We start from the raw sequence: 12,898 nt of genomic DNA, 5'->3' as shown, positions 1-12,898 counted from the left end.
AATCTATTAACATAAACCTTTTAAAATGAACCACAAAAATAGTACGTAAACAATGGAAATCCATAATGCATCACGACATGAAAAAAGTTACTCATTCTGTGCAGAAAAGCCTGGCGTACACTTTGATTCCGAAATAAAACTGCAATAAATACATAAATGATTACAAATGGGCTTATTATTAATTTTGATAATGATATTTGACATGCAGTCCTTAAAATCAAATTCATATTCACAAAAAAGCGTCTGTTAACAGACATAACGGTTTTACTTCAATATGAATTATTGTTGTATAGCATGCAGGAAAGTCTGCACAAACATCTTGAATTATGGGATGTCGATGACCGTTCCATTGACGCATGTTTTTTGACAAGTGACTTAGGAAAGAGGTGAAGCAGAAGACGATCAAATAACTACCAACCGAGTAGCCAGACTTGTCTGAACGCGAATTATATCATATTTTATTTATCAAAATGTGCAGTAGTACAAATTTCAAAATACCTAAATTACTGTGACTAGTATTTACATAGACTCACCTATGTCTTTGATTCTGATGCTGATGATGAAAAATTACTCCCAAAACTCGTGTACAGAATATCGAAATTTACATTATATACATGTATAATGGATATTATTGTTTCTCTAACTAGGCAGAATAGTTCTGACAAATTATTGTACAACAGAATGTGACAGAATAAAAGTACATGTATGTACAACCTGAGGTTAGGATGCTGAACTGATTTTGGAAAATTGTATGTGGTCTTGTCGACTTAGGTTCTTAGGTAGTTATTCGTGTGCTTTATAGAAACTGAAATTAGTTTTATTTCCCAAAAGAAACTTACTAGGAAGTCTCGGGGACACTTGAGAAAAAAAATGTTTATTTGTCACGCCATACATCTGATCACTGAGAGATAAGAGATAGTAATTAATGTAGGTTTTATCTATATTTGTTGACACTTCATAACATAAATTATTCAGGGAGAATGTTTCAGACAAATTATTGTACTACATAATATTACAAATTAAAAGGACATATATGTACAATGTTGGTTATGGTGCTGATCTGATTGTGGAATCATTTATGATTTTATTTTACTTACAGGACAAACTGAAGGGCTTTAAAACACAAACACAAAATAAAATAATCAATTATATATGAGATAAAATTCAAATGAATGACTAAGATAACCTTCAAACCACGCCAGGAACACATGATTAAAAGACTACAGGATACTTCACTGTTTTATTTTACCACATGGAGGACGAATATCGCCCGAGACGACGTCGAAGGGGATATTCTTTTCTGAGTAAGGGCTCATTTGCTTTTTTTACTTTGTATGTATTATTTTAGTTATTTTATGTTCTTTGTTGTGTATGTCTGTTTTCCATATTTGGTCTTTGTCCATGGATTACATTCTTTTGATTTCCGCTAGAATCTTGGTTAAGTAAAACCAAAACAAAGTACAGAACGGAAACGGAAAGAAAGATTTTTGGTCGAAGCTGGTGGTATTCTTGACGGAAGGGTGATGTTCATGAAGAAAGGGTGGTTTTAATGAAAGAATGATGATACAAGAGAATAATTTATGGTTGTAAATCAATGAAAAATGTAGTGTTTTACATGAATTATAAAATTGTGAATTAATGTATGACATATGTTTTATTAGAAAATTGGATATAGGCAATATCAGTTTTAAATAATTAATTCAAGATTGGACATGATTTCTTTTCGAAACATTTCAAAATAGGAATAAAAAAGTCTAAGCGCTCTCTTCTGTACGAATCAGGAAATAGTTGAATCATGGAGGAAAACAAACACAGGTCTTTCCATGAAATTTTATTCAAAATGTTTTCAGAAATCGTATTCGTTTCTTTTTTAAGTGTCAATAATTCTAGGTATAGAGTATAAGAAATGCATGTCAATTTTATAATCAAAAGCAGATAACTCACTTTTACCTTATCATTATATTGAAACTTAAACCTCACTTTTCGGCATTCTATGATACTCCTATGAAGAACGAAATGTTAATTCGTCTTCAATAGACCATAAATTATGTACCCACGTTGTTCAAGTATTTTTTTTCTGAGGATGATTTATTAGTTTTCAATTTTGCACGATTCTTACTGATTTCAGGACTGAAGCACTTGTCCCTTTCTTCAATATTACTGTATTATTCAATGATTCTATTTCGAATTTTTTTAAATTACGAAATTTTTTTTATCCATTTCACATGTTTTCTTTGCTTCAACACCTCAACATTAATACTAGTTAAATAACAAATGTTGGCTAATACAATTTATGTTTAAGCAAAGATGTGTTATCTGTGGGTGTTGTTTTATGGGAAGTGTTTAACTAGGAGTTGTTTTAAATTTATGGCAAAGTAAGTAATAAAATATATCATGGTGCAGGTGGATAGTCTTTTTTTATCTTTTTAATTTTAGTTATTGCTTAATGTTGCTATTTTTATGTTTATCTTACAATTAATATGAAACATTTCACACCTTTTTTATTTAAAAACATTAGTTCCTGTAAAGAACGATAAGAAAATATATTTATTGATTTTGTCTTTACTTACGTTATGAACAATGTAAAATCATTGGTAACTTATGCGTACATTAAAACGGGGTTTCGACTCCATGGCATGGCGTATTCACAATTCTAAGGATCAACTCCATCATATACAATAAAATAATTTTTTATATCCAGTCTGGCATTTGTTTTTCACAATTATTTTTCCCAGCGATTCAACATCAAACTTCTGATATTATCTGCGATGGTAAAATTTCAAGAAAATGTTTAATTTTTTTACTTATATCTAAACGTCCTTCTCTAAACAGTCGAATACAAAACAAAACAGAAAGTGTCAATTGCAGACTAATGTATATAATTTAAACAAATGAGGCGGTGGCTTCCTTTAAAAGGTAGAGTCTTTAGATCAGTTAGTAGAAAAAAAAAAGATTTTTTGTCGATTGCACAATGCAATACTTTCTTATTTGAAGCTTAACTGAAAAACTCACGGTGATATATTGAAAAATGATAAGCTAATGGTTTGGGTATCGTCAAAGTTGTATACTGGCTCTATACGTAGGGGTGTCACTGTTGCTCCCTCTCCCATGTGGATATTAGTACGCTCTATTAGTAGCAATAGTGGATAATTGGTTTACAGTAGCGTCGTCTCCGCGTTCGATTCACAGCTGGTACTGTATGCACATCCTGCTCTTTTGTTGCACAATATAACTTACCTTTTTAATGTAGGACTAATGACGGTTTTTTAGAAAAATAAAATTTCTAAATTGTCATCTTGTTCAGGAAACAAGTAACACATACAATTGGAACGACACTTTATTAATTATTAGTTTTTGTCGTCACATTCCTAAAGCAATATACTGTAATTTGAACCTATGATGTTTTTCTAAAATGGTATTTCAATACAGGCTATAAGACAGAAGCTGAAAGTGTCAATACGACACACCAAAATAAGATTCTACTCTTTGAAACACCTATTCGATTCCACGCGGGTATGATGTGTTAATTCTCACCAAGAATTAAGGAATATAGCCTTTCTCCGCATTTACGTAACTAAATACCGATTAATGATGTCGCATACTAATGAACAAGCATTGCAAATGATATTATGTAATTTTAAAACTTTCTATTCCTAAATCTATGATATGCAAATGTTTGATAACATTCCGTAGAGAACTAAGTTCTCTTATTTATAGCTTGTCAGAAGAAAAGTTTGATTTGATGTATTTTCATCCGAAAAATATAAAAGGTATAATTGACATTTTCGACCGCACACCAATACTCCAGGGATGCATATGCAAATGTTTTATGAAAATGCGACCTTTTTGTCCTCTCGGAGGTCTGAACTAATGTCTATTAAGAAGCATTCACAATTCTTACTCAATTCATTACGCTAATAGTTGGCAGAAAATCGAAGATATGAGCATAATCTAACCTTTGCAAGTTGTAAAATACCAACCTTGTAGGGAAAGATTTCTAATTGCCAAGAAATATGAAACGTCGACGTTACTAACAATAACTATGTACACTCTTCTTTTTAAGCAAATATCTTCGGTTTTTTTTTCTAATAGACGTACTTTTAACAAGAAATAGATGACTTTTCAGCAATAATAAAATAGGTATTCCTAGGTAGGGACATATTTCGAATAACTTCTTTACAAATACATCGTTAACCACCTGCAGAGTGCTGTTAAAACTACACCGAGTATTTCTTCTTTTTATTTAAAAACTAAGATAAAGCAGCATGTAATCAATTACAATTTTTTGTGTGCATTTCTATTACTTATGTATTGTTCTCGCACTTTCCTTCAAAACCATATATAAAAAAACGACAGGCCTATCACTTCATTTATGGTTTGAAAAAACATTCAATAATATAAAAAAAAGAATGAAATACGTTCTCCTTTTCCATAAAAAACGCTCAATTTTTATGTAAAAAGTGATGTTTTAAAAGAACTAGTTTTTTTAAAGAAAATAATAACATTTTTTTTTTGTAAATTAAAGGTACTCTGAAGTTGCCACTTAACAGGTATTTTTTTAACATTCGAAATAAAAAGGAATTAATATTGGGAAACCAAAATTGAAACTAATGAATTTACGTGTATTTATCATAAAATGATACCTAATGATTGATTTTTTTAAATTTAATGATTTCTGGGTTTCATTGAGTGTTGCAATTCATTATGACAACATTACATAATTATTTTGTTAAAATTATGTTCCCTTAGTTCACCTTCGCTCACCGTCAACGGCAAATACTACCATATTACCGTCAGTAAAATGCATTCTTACGTTTGCCCGTTTACCATTTTATGTTTAAGTAATGAAATTCTTTGATGGTCATTAGAAAGTAAATTTATTTATAGTAAGTACCAGTGCATATAAAATTCAGACACTGCTTATGGTAAGGTGATTCATCGTACAAAAAAAACTTGGAAAATGATGCTTTTTTTTGTTTATATATTTTTGTGTAGCAATAGTTCTTCCTGTATTTAGATCTGTACTTCAGAGAAACCGCACTTTAACCTCCCACTAAAATCAACTAAATCAAACAAAATCAAGAAACGACAATTCTTGCTAAGAGCTGATTTCATGTGCACTCTATATACATTTTATTTCAAAAGCGCAAAGCCCAAATGACACACTACGACTGATATGTGGTTGGTAACTGATTTTGAAAACTGATTCTGAAAAAGAAGTATAAGTAAATTCCGTTGGTTTTTGAAATGCATAAATCACCTTCTGTCTGTTAAAGACTGATTCGTGATTGAAAAAAGTTGAATTACTATCAAAAATACATCCTCATTCAATTGAAGACAGACACAAGACATCACAAAAACCAACGTTTATATTCTCTATTCGAAACATATTTTCATACGTAAGAATTTAATATCAAAGGTATTAATACAAATTTGAGTGAATTAATTTGATTTATTTGTACTTTTTGAATATAGAATATGACCACCCCATTTCTCTTAAACATGTAATAATCCCTGAATATGTAAGTAGAGAGATTTAAAGATCCCTTTGACTCGGATGGCATTTATATACCGTTTTTTATTCTCAAGATGCACCTTACTTTAGCTGGACTCATTTGTAAAACCTAATTATCCAGTGAACGTCTGGATAGGACATTACAACTTACTCTGGACATACAATTAGATCTACGTAAGCCTACTTTGATAGAGGAATTAATACCAATCAACGCTTATACCAGTCAAAATCATTTAAAAGAATTTGTTTGGCGCTTCTACAGAAAATTGGCTATTAGTGCCTAGATAACTTGAATCATTGCGACTAACTCAATGAATATTTCTCATGAATTTTATCACAACGGAGCTACAAACAATTAGTTCAAGTAATAAATTATAAATTGAAGATTATTCAATAGGCTTCATCGGTAACTATTGCAATGATAGCATTCTAAGACAGAAGAACTGTAGATGTACCTTTGATAACAGATAACCAATTAAAATAGTTTTGAATCAGTGAATAAATAAACAAAATGGGTCACCCTTTTGTAAAATAAATTGGCATTATATTCAAAGCGCCTATTTGGTTTAAAAAATGTGTCAAACTTTTCATTAAATGTTATATAATAAATTTTAATTCTAATTTCTAAAATATTAATATAATAATTTTATATTTCGTTCAGGAAATGATTCTTGGCATGCAATTTCAATTAAATTTTTTTCGATACAGCTATTTTTCGAACGCCACTTAGTTATTAGTATTTGGCCAATAAGGAAACAGAATTGTGATCAGATGACGTGCGTGTCCATGAAAGAGCGTCTTCGAGGTCAATGGGTAAAAAGCGAAATTATACGGATTGCGTCGGAAAAAGAAAATTTCAAAACAATTTTCACCTTTTACCCAGGAGTTTTCAATCACATACTTAACTAGAAAGATAACTTAATTACAACTATTGACAAGATTGTTTGTGTGTTAGATTGTTTGCTTTTGAATTTCTTGTCTTTATTACTTTTGTGATATTATATTTGTACGTTTAATAACACTATAAATGTTTCTGTTCGTGTCTCCTTTTCATTATTGCCTCATATTTGTTCGAAGACTTGACTTTTAGTTTATTTACGCAAATTCCAAAGATCTCATTTTCATTTGAAACTAAAAGCAATCATTTTGTTGAACCTTATCAAATTGGCAACGATAATAACCGAACGTACTGCTGGACACTTTGTTGGTAATCTGCTGTAATACGAAACAATCTACTATATAACAATTAACAGTTCATATCAATTTTGATACTTACCCCTGCCAACCTTAGTGAAAGGTAGCATCATCATAATTACTACATAAACAGATGGTAGGCAGTAAGATAAGACAGCTTAAGCAACATTGTCATTAAAAATGAATATAGCTTAATCGATCTCTCTATGAAATAACCTATTAAGTTAAATTGAAAACATATTATACAAATTAGCAATAAATAACATTTTACTTAGCGCTATAAACAGTTCTTAACCAGCCTTAAAAATAATGATTATTGCATAATTAATCTTGTCTTCAAAGAAATTACATATCAGGTAAAATATTGATATCTTTCAGTATTCGTTTGATTATGAGAGGTTGCACAATCTCTAGAGAAACACATATCTCTTAGAAGTTTAATAGTTGGTAATTACTATCGAAATTTAAAAAAAGATATCTGCTGTTGACGTAAACTTGGCAGAGCATGAATTGTAAAAGTGTTTAGTGGCCTTTGTAGTGTTGAGTTAAATGTAAGTGGAATCAAAACAAAATGATAAATGCAATTTATAAGTCAATAACCAACCGAATATGCTCCATGTCCTCTTGAGAAAACTTTGTCCGAAAGTAAATAAGATAAGCAAGACTATTAGAGATCTAAACTAATATATTTCTGTAAAAGTCTATGATATGGGATGCGTACACCTTCACCACAAAGAATTTTGCAAAATTTTAAGTTTTGCAAAAAAGATTATTTATCTACTCATTTGTTACTTCTTCAGTTTCCAATCTGTTTTGCATAAAAGCAATATGTTATGTTTGGATTCCTTTATTTAAATGTAAAGATGTATCAATTTTGATTTTTTACTTAACGGTATTTCGTGGTTTGCTCGTTAAAGGTTTTCACGTTACGTTAGTAAATAAGCAAGGACATATTTAGATGCAAAGGTTCTAAAGATGTAGAATGCCATATTTTCGACATTTCTACTCTTGCAGTCAAAATAGGCATATTTCACTTGCAAGTAGTAAAACGTATTTAATAGTACTGGAGTATTTTACTATTTCATTGTAAACTTTTACATAATCGGTCCTGGTTATTTATTTTGGATTGTACTTTCGACTGATATTATGGAAGCGCAAAAATTGATGCATGAAATAAATTTTTGGATTTGTTGTATTTACTTTAATTTGGTTTTAAAGTTTCGCATTCTATATTCAAAACCCTCAGTATACATTATACTCCGAATTTCAGACAAATTGAATATTGAACTACTTTATATTTTTAATTATGATTACTACTCCTCAGCCAAGCGCAGATAGTGGGTTAGAGTTATCAAGAGAACCAGGATAGATTCGAGCGGGCATCAATAGAATATATCCCAAGGATAAAGACTAGACAGGGACAACATCATACGCACCAAAGAACAACAAAAAACCAAAATAACACGTGAAAAACAAAAATGAATATGTAACCAGAATTTCACTAAAAACAGAAGCATGTACTGGTAGGGAAAGCGTCCTCAACAAGCGTCCTCTTAACAAACCAGCCGAGCTGTCAATAAAATGTCACGTCTAGTGAAGACGCGGGAGGAAAGGAAAAGTATTACACGGTGAACAAATTGATCCTGGTGCAGAAGAATGAACTATACCAATCCACGAGTTTATGATGGCGAAAATACAACTTTTGTAATGGTTACTTTAATATTGTAGCAACATAACACTGTTCTCGACGTCTGTTTCTAATGAGTCTAGCACGATTCAAATTCGCATAATTTCGGAAAGATCTGGCATGAGTATGAGTTGTGATATATGTCCGGAATTCTATTAACGAGCTTTCTGATTTTCTACTCAAACATACTTTTTTGATATACCTAAGTGACTTATTTCTCTTCCGAGAGAAAAGTCACAACAACTCAAACAACTTATGTGGCCCTTTCTGGCTTAATCATAATACCCATATGAGCAATATTCCTAAGAAATTATAAGACAAACCAGAATTATAAAGGAATTTAAAACAAAAGAGAAAAACCAAAAACACATCCAAAATCACAAGCAAATGATATATTCAAGAGCTTAAACTTGATATTTTACAGTAAAATACAAATAGAATGTCTTCATTTCATTAGATTCTGGACCTTATATTCGTGGATTTGTGGTTTCTAAGATAGAACGAATGTTTTACCATTCGTTGGGAATGAGAAACCAAAGTCAGATTTATCTCCTCAGAATTCCAGGTGGCGCAATACTCAATGCAATCCTTATCAGCTTCCTGCTGTTATGTCTTTACACTGTATACACACATATACCCCATATTAATTAGTTTTATCTAATTACCACCTATTAATACACACTTTTTTTGTTAATAAAGTATCACTATGAGTTATAATTTAATGATGTTAGTACATACAAATTTTGGTCTTAAAAATGGAAAACTATGGGCTATGGTTTTACCTGATTCAAAAGAGGAACTGAGAAAAAGAAAAGCTGGAATATCTGGAAGAAAACATGAACTTAATGAAAGGTAAATAAATATTAAATTATTTCACAAAAGATATATTGTTTATCATTTAGTATTCAAAACCTTGATAGAACTATTTTTGTATAAATATGTGTAATCTAAATAATGTTTTATCTATGATTAAGAGTATTTTAGAACGAGTTACTGTTTTGTTTTTGTTTTTGTTTTGTTTGTTATTTGCTTTCTTGTTGTTGTTGTTTTTTTTTTAATTTTAATATTTAACAATTAATATTTTAGATTAGAAGCATATGATAGAAATCAGAACTTTGGAGGACCAGATAACACAGGAGAAGATTATTTTATGGAAATTCCACACTCAACATTGTATAAGGATATTAATAGTGAGACTGTCTTTGTAGAATTTAAAATTGGAGCGATTGAAGCATATCTGAATGCATTAAACAAATATATGGACTTAAATGCTTAAAACTTAGACAAGGAGAATTTTTTTAGATACATACGCCTGGCTATTTCAGACAATATATTCTTTGTAAAAGGTGAATGCAGAGCCCAAATGAATAAAAACAATGACTTATAAAATGGATGCATTATTGAATGTCAGTGTGAATGTGCTGCTGGTATTGGCCCGAATGCTCACTGTAAACATGTTTGCTGTATGCTTCTTGCTTAACATGGATTTTCAAGCAATGATTACACAATAACTGAGGAGACATGTATACAGAGACTGCAGACATTTCATCATAGCAACCTTTCAAAGGATCTCCTGTCAAGGCTGCTAATTTACCATTAGCCAAAAAGAAAGTAAATGAGGTAATTTTCGATCCTAGGCCAGCAAAATTCAGGAAAAATGCAAATTATGCAGATTATTTTCGGAATACTTGTTTGAACCGCAAAATACCCAAAATTCCAGCTCTATTCTCCAGCTAATTTGTATGCAGTAGCCTCTAATCATGACTATTTGAAAGGTCATCCAGAAGATAGATGGTTAGAACAAAACAGCATATCCACAATAATAGAGAGTGACATAGTTTCAATTGACGAAAAGACTACAGGTCAATCTAAAAATAAATCCTGGCAACAAGAGCGAGGTCTCCGACTCTAAGCATCAAACTTTGGAAGAATATACAGGGCAACTGACAAAACAAATTTCAAACATTTAGCAGAATCATTGACAGTGTGCAATAATATGAAAACCGCTCCAATTCTCCATGGAAAAAAGTATGAAGCTGTGGGGCACTGTCCAAATATGAAAATGAAAAAGGTTTGAGTACAAAACAAAGTGGTATCAAAGTGAGTTAAAGTCATGCTTTCATTGGTGCATCACCAGATGCTATTGTAGATAAGGAGAGAATTCTGGAGGTTAAATGCCCTTATGTTGCTCGGAATAAAACAATTTCACCAAAAAACAGTACTATTCTTAAACGAAATAGATGATAAACTGACATTGGACTCCAACCACAATTACTATTATCAGATTCAGGGACAGTTGTTTTGTACAGGAGCTACCAAATGTGACTTAGTGTTTTATACAATTGTATAATACAATTTTCTAAGCTGAATGAGGAACAATGCGGTTTCTAAAGTTGCAAAGCATAAACATACAAATGTTATTTCACTGGCAAGTTTAGTTTCTATAATGTTTAAAGGTTCCTTTAAAATTGTCTTTGCAAGGCCTATTATTCTCTCAATATGCATCCTTTTACTAGAAATCGCTCTGTCTTTTAATACAGTTTCTATTCTTCTTGTTGAAAAAGGTTGGAATGTTTACAGCTACATCATATGGAGCAAACATGTCTTGAATATTAAAGCCCTTGTCTGTCATGATAGAGTCACCTCTTTCACACATTCTTGTTAAACTAGTTCTTTCACAAATTTATCTGTCGCTTGTTGAACCTCCATATGTTGGTGGTATATAGGAAACTAATCCACCAGGGGTTGCGCCTACTAACAATTTCACTGTATTTCTGTTTTTATATGTAGAAAATATTGATTGTTGTGCGATAGGTAACTTAGGTTTCATCACAGTACACTCTGTGCCATCCATAACTCTTGTGTTACAAACTTTATGTTTCAAATCTGTAGGACAGAAGACGCGAACAGTGTCACAGTCAGGCCACAAGTTTATTTCTTCCACTGATAAGCCATAAAATTAACCTATAATATTTACAAAAAATGTCTCTGATATGTGAAAAAGCCGGCTGAGTTCAAAATTGGTTTTGTGCTGCCGAGACTTTAATTAAGTTAGAAAAAAACTGATTTTCAACAGATAGCTGATCACTTCTATCATACATATATATCAGATTTTTTACAGCACTACCCAATGTGGATAATACAAACTTAAGATCAGAATAGGAGTGTAGTCCAGTGTGAAATAACATTCCTGGTGGATTAAATATGATTTTTTTCCACACACAAGGAAGGCCAAGAAAAGAGTCTGTGTACTTGTCTCAGTAGACACTGGTACATTATGTTGGATAGAGTCAGTAGAAGACTCATTTTTAATGTCCATATCAGCAATGTAAATTTCATTGGTAAAATTATTAGAACATATTTCATCTATGGGGTCTGACTCTTCATTCATTTCCACGTCATTGCCATTCAAACATTTTATTTTCCGTCTCTTTTCCTCAATCATTTCCATCTAGACTTCAGAATGGGTGAAGATGGTGTCCATGTAAAAATGCTTGGAACAGCATCCTTTTTCAATCTTTTCACCCGGATGGTTGTACCAAAAATGATTTGTTGTTGTGTTGAAATAATATTCATTTATATCTGAAATTATTCTAATTTTTATTTACTAATTTAACATTTGATCAACATATTTTTTTTTCAAGATCCATTGATATAAAATAAAAGTTGTCTATTAAAACATCTTTTAAAAAATGTAATTTACCAAATTTTTAATAACGATGAGTTTATAAAACCAGAATCAGCTGATTTGTTTGTATACAAATACCCTGAGACAACAATTACATATCATCAGACACTTACAGCCTCCATACTTGATGTTGAGAAGAAAAGTAAATTAAGAACCAATCAATACTTATTATATAGGTCATATTTATAAAAGATAATTACACATTGAAGAGATTACAAACTTACCACATGTTGTCTCTGATCTGTAATCTGTTGGCATAAAGTGAAGTTCACAAACAACAATCGTTTTTGTAGGATTCCATGGTTGGTGCTTATTATCCTCCACATTTCTTTTAATTGTTATTAGCCATTTCATTTTTAATTGCTCATTTTTTGGAAATACATGTCCACCTCGGTTAGATGAATTAGGAACGCAACAACAAGTAAAAGGCATGGTGAATGTTTACAGTGCTACTATGGCTTATCAGCCAGCAAGAAGCTGGGTTGGACCATATTAGATGCAACGCCATCTGTGATTCCTATCAGGGGAAATAAATGACTTTGGTTTCTCATTGTTGATATTGTTTTGGTCATTCAATGAATGCGAAACTAGATAACCAGCGACTGACAGTCCTTCGACTTGATGTAATTATGCAAATACCAATATTACGCAGTTTTTTCCAAAAATCATATTAAAAAATAACAGTTTAAACGAATGACTTCAAATGAAACAACTCAAATAACAAATGAAGATTAATAACAAAATTACCGAACTGATAAAATATATGCAGTAGTCAAAAAGAGTGGTCTAAAAGAAAAGTCTCTCTACCAAAGAC

The 12,898-nt window shown here is 31.2% G+C and overlaps 2 pseudogenes; one reads left to right on the top strand and one right to left on the bottom strand.

The window, feature by feature from the left end:
* The first annotated feature begins 9,151 nt into the window (after positions 1 to 9,151).
* On the top strand, positions 9,152 to 10,818 carry LOC148628624 (uncharacterized; annotated as a pseudogene).
* LOC148628623 (uncharacterized) lies at positions 10,756 to 11,938 on the bottom strand (annotated as a pseudogene).
* Between the last annotated feature and the right edge of the window lie 960 nt (positions 11,939 to 12,898).

The sequence above is a fragment of the Perna viridis genome, chromosome 1, assembly GCF_037379345.1.
Source record: "Perna viridis isolate PV_CMFRI_1.1 ecotype Kerala chromosome 1, ASM3737934v1, whole genome shotgun sequence".
Lineage (NCBI taxonomy): Eukaryota > Metazoa > Mollusca > Bivalvia > Mytilida > Mytilidae > Perna > Perna viridis.
Note: the sequence above shows the minus strand (reverse complement) of the source record. Positions and strands in the feature narration are given on the sequence as shown.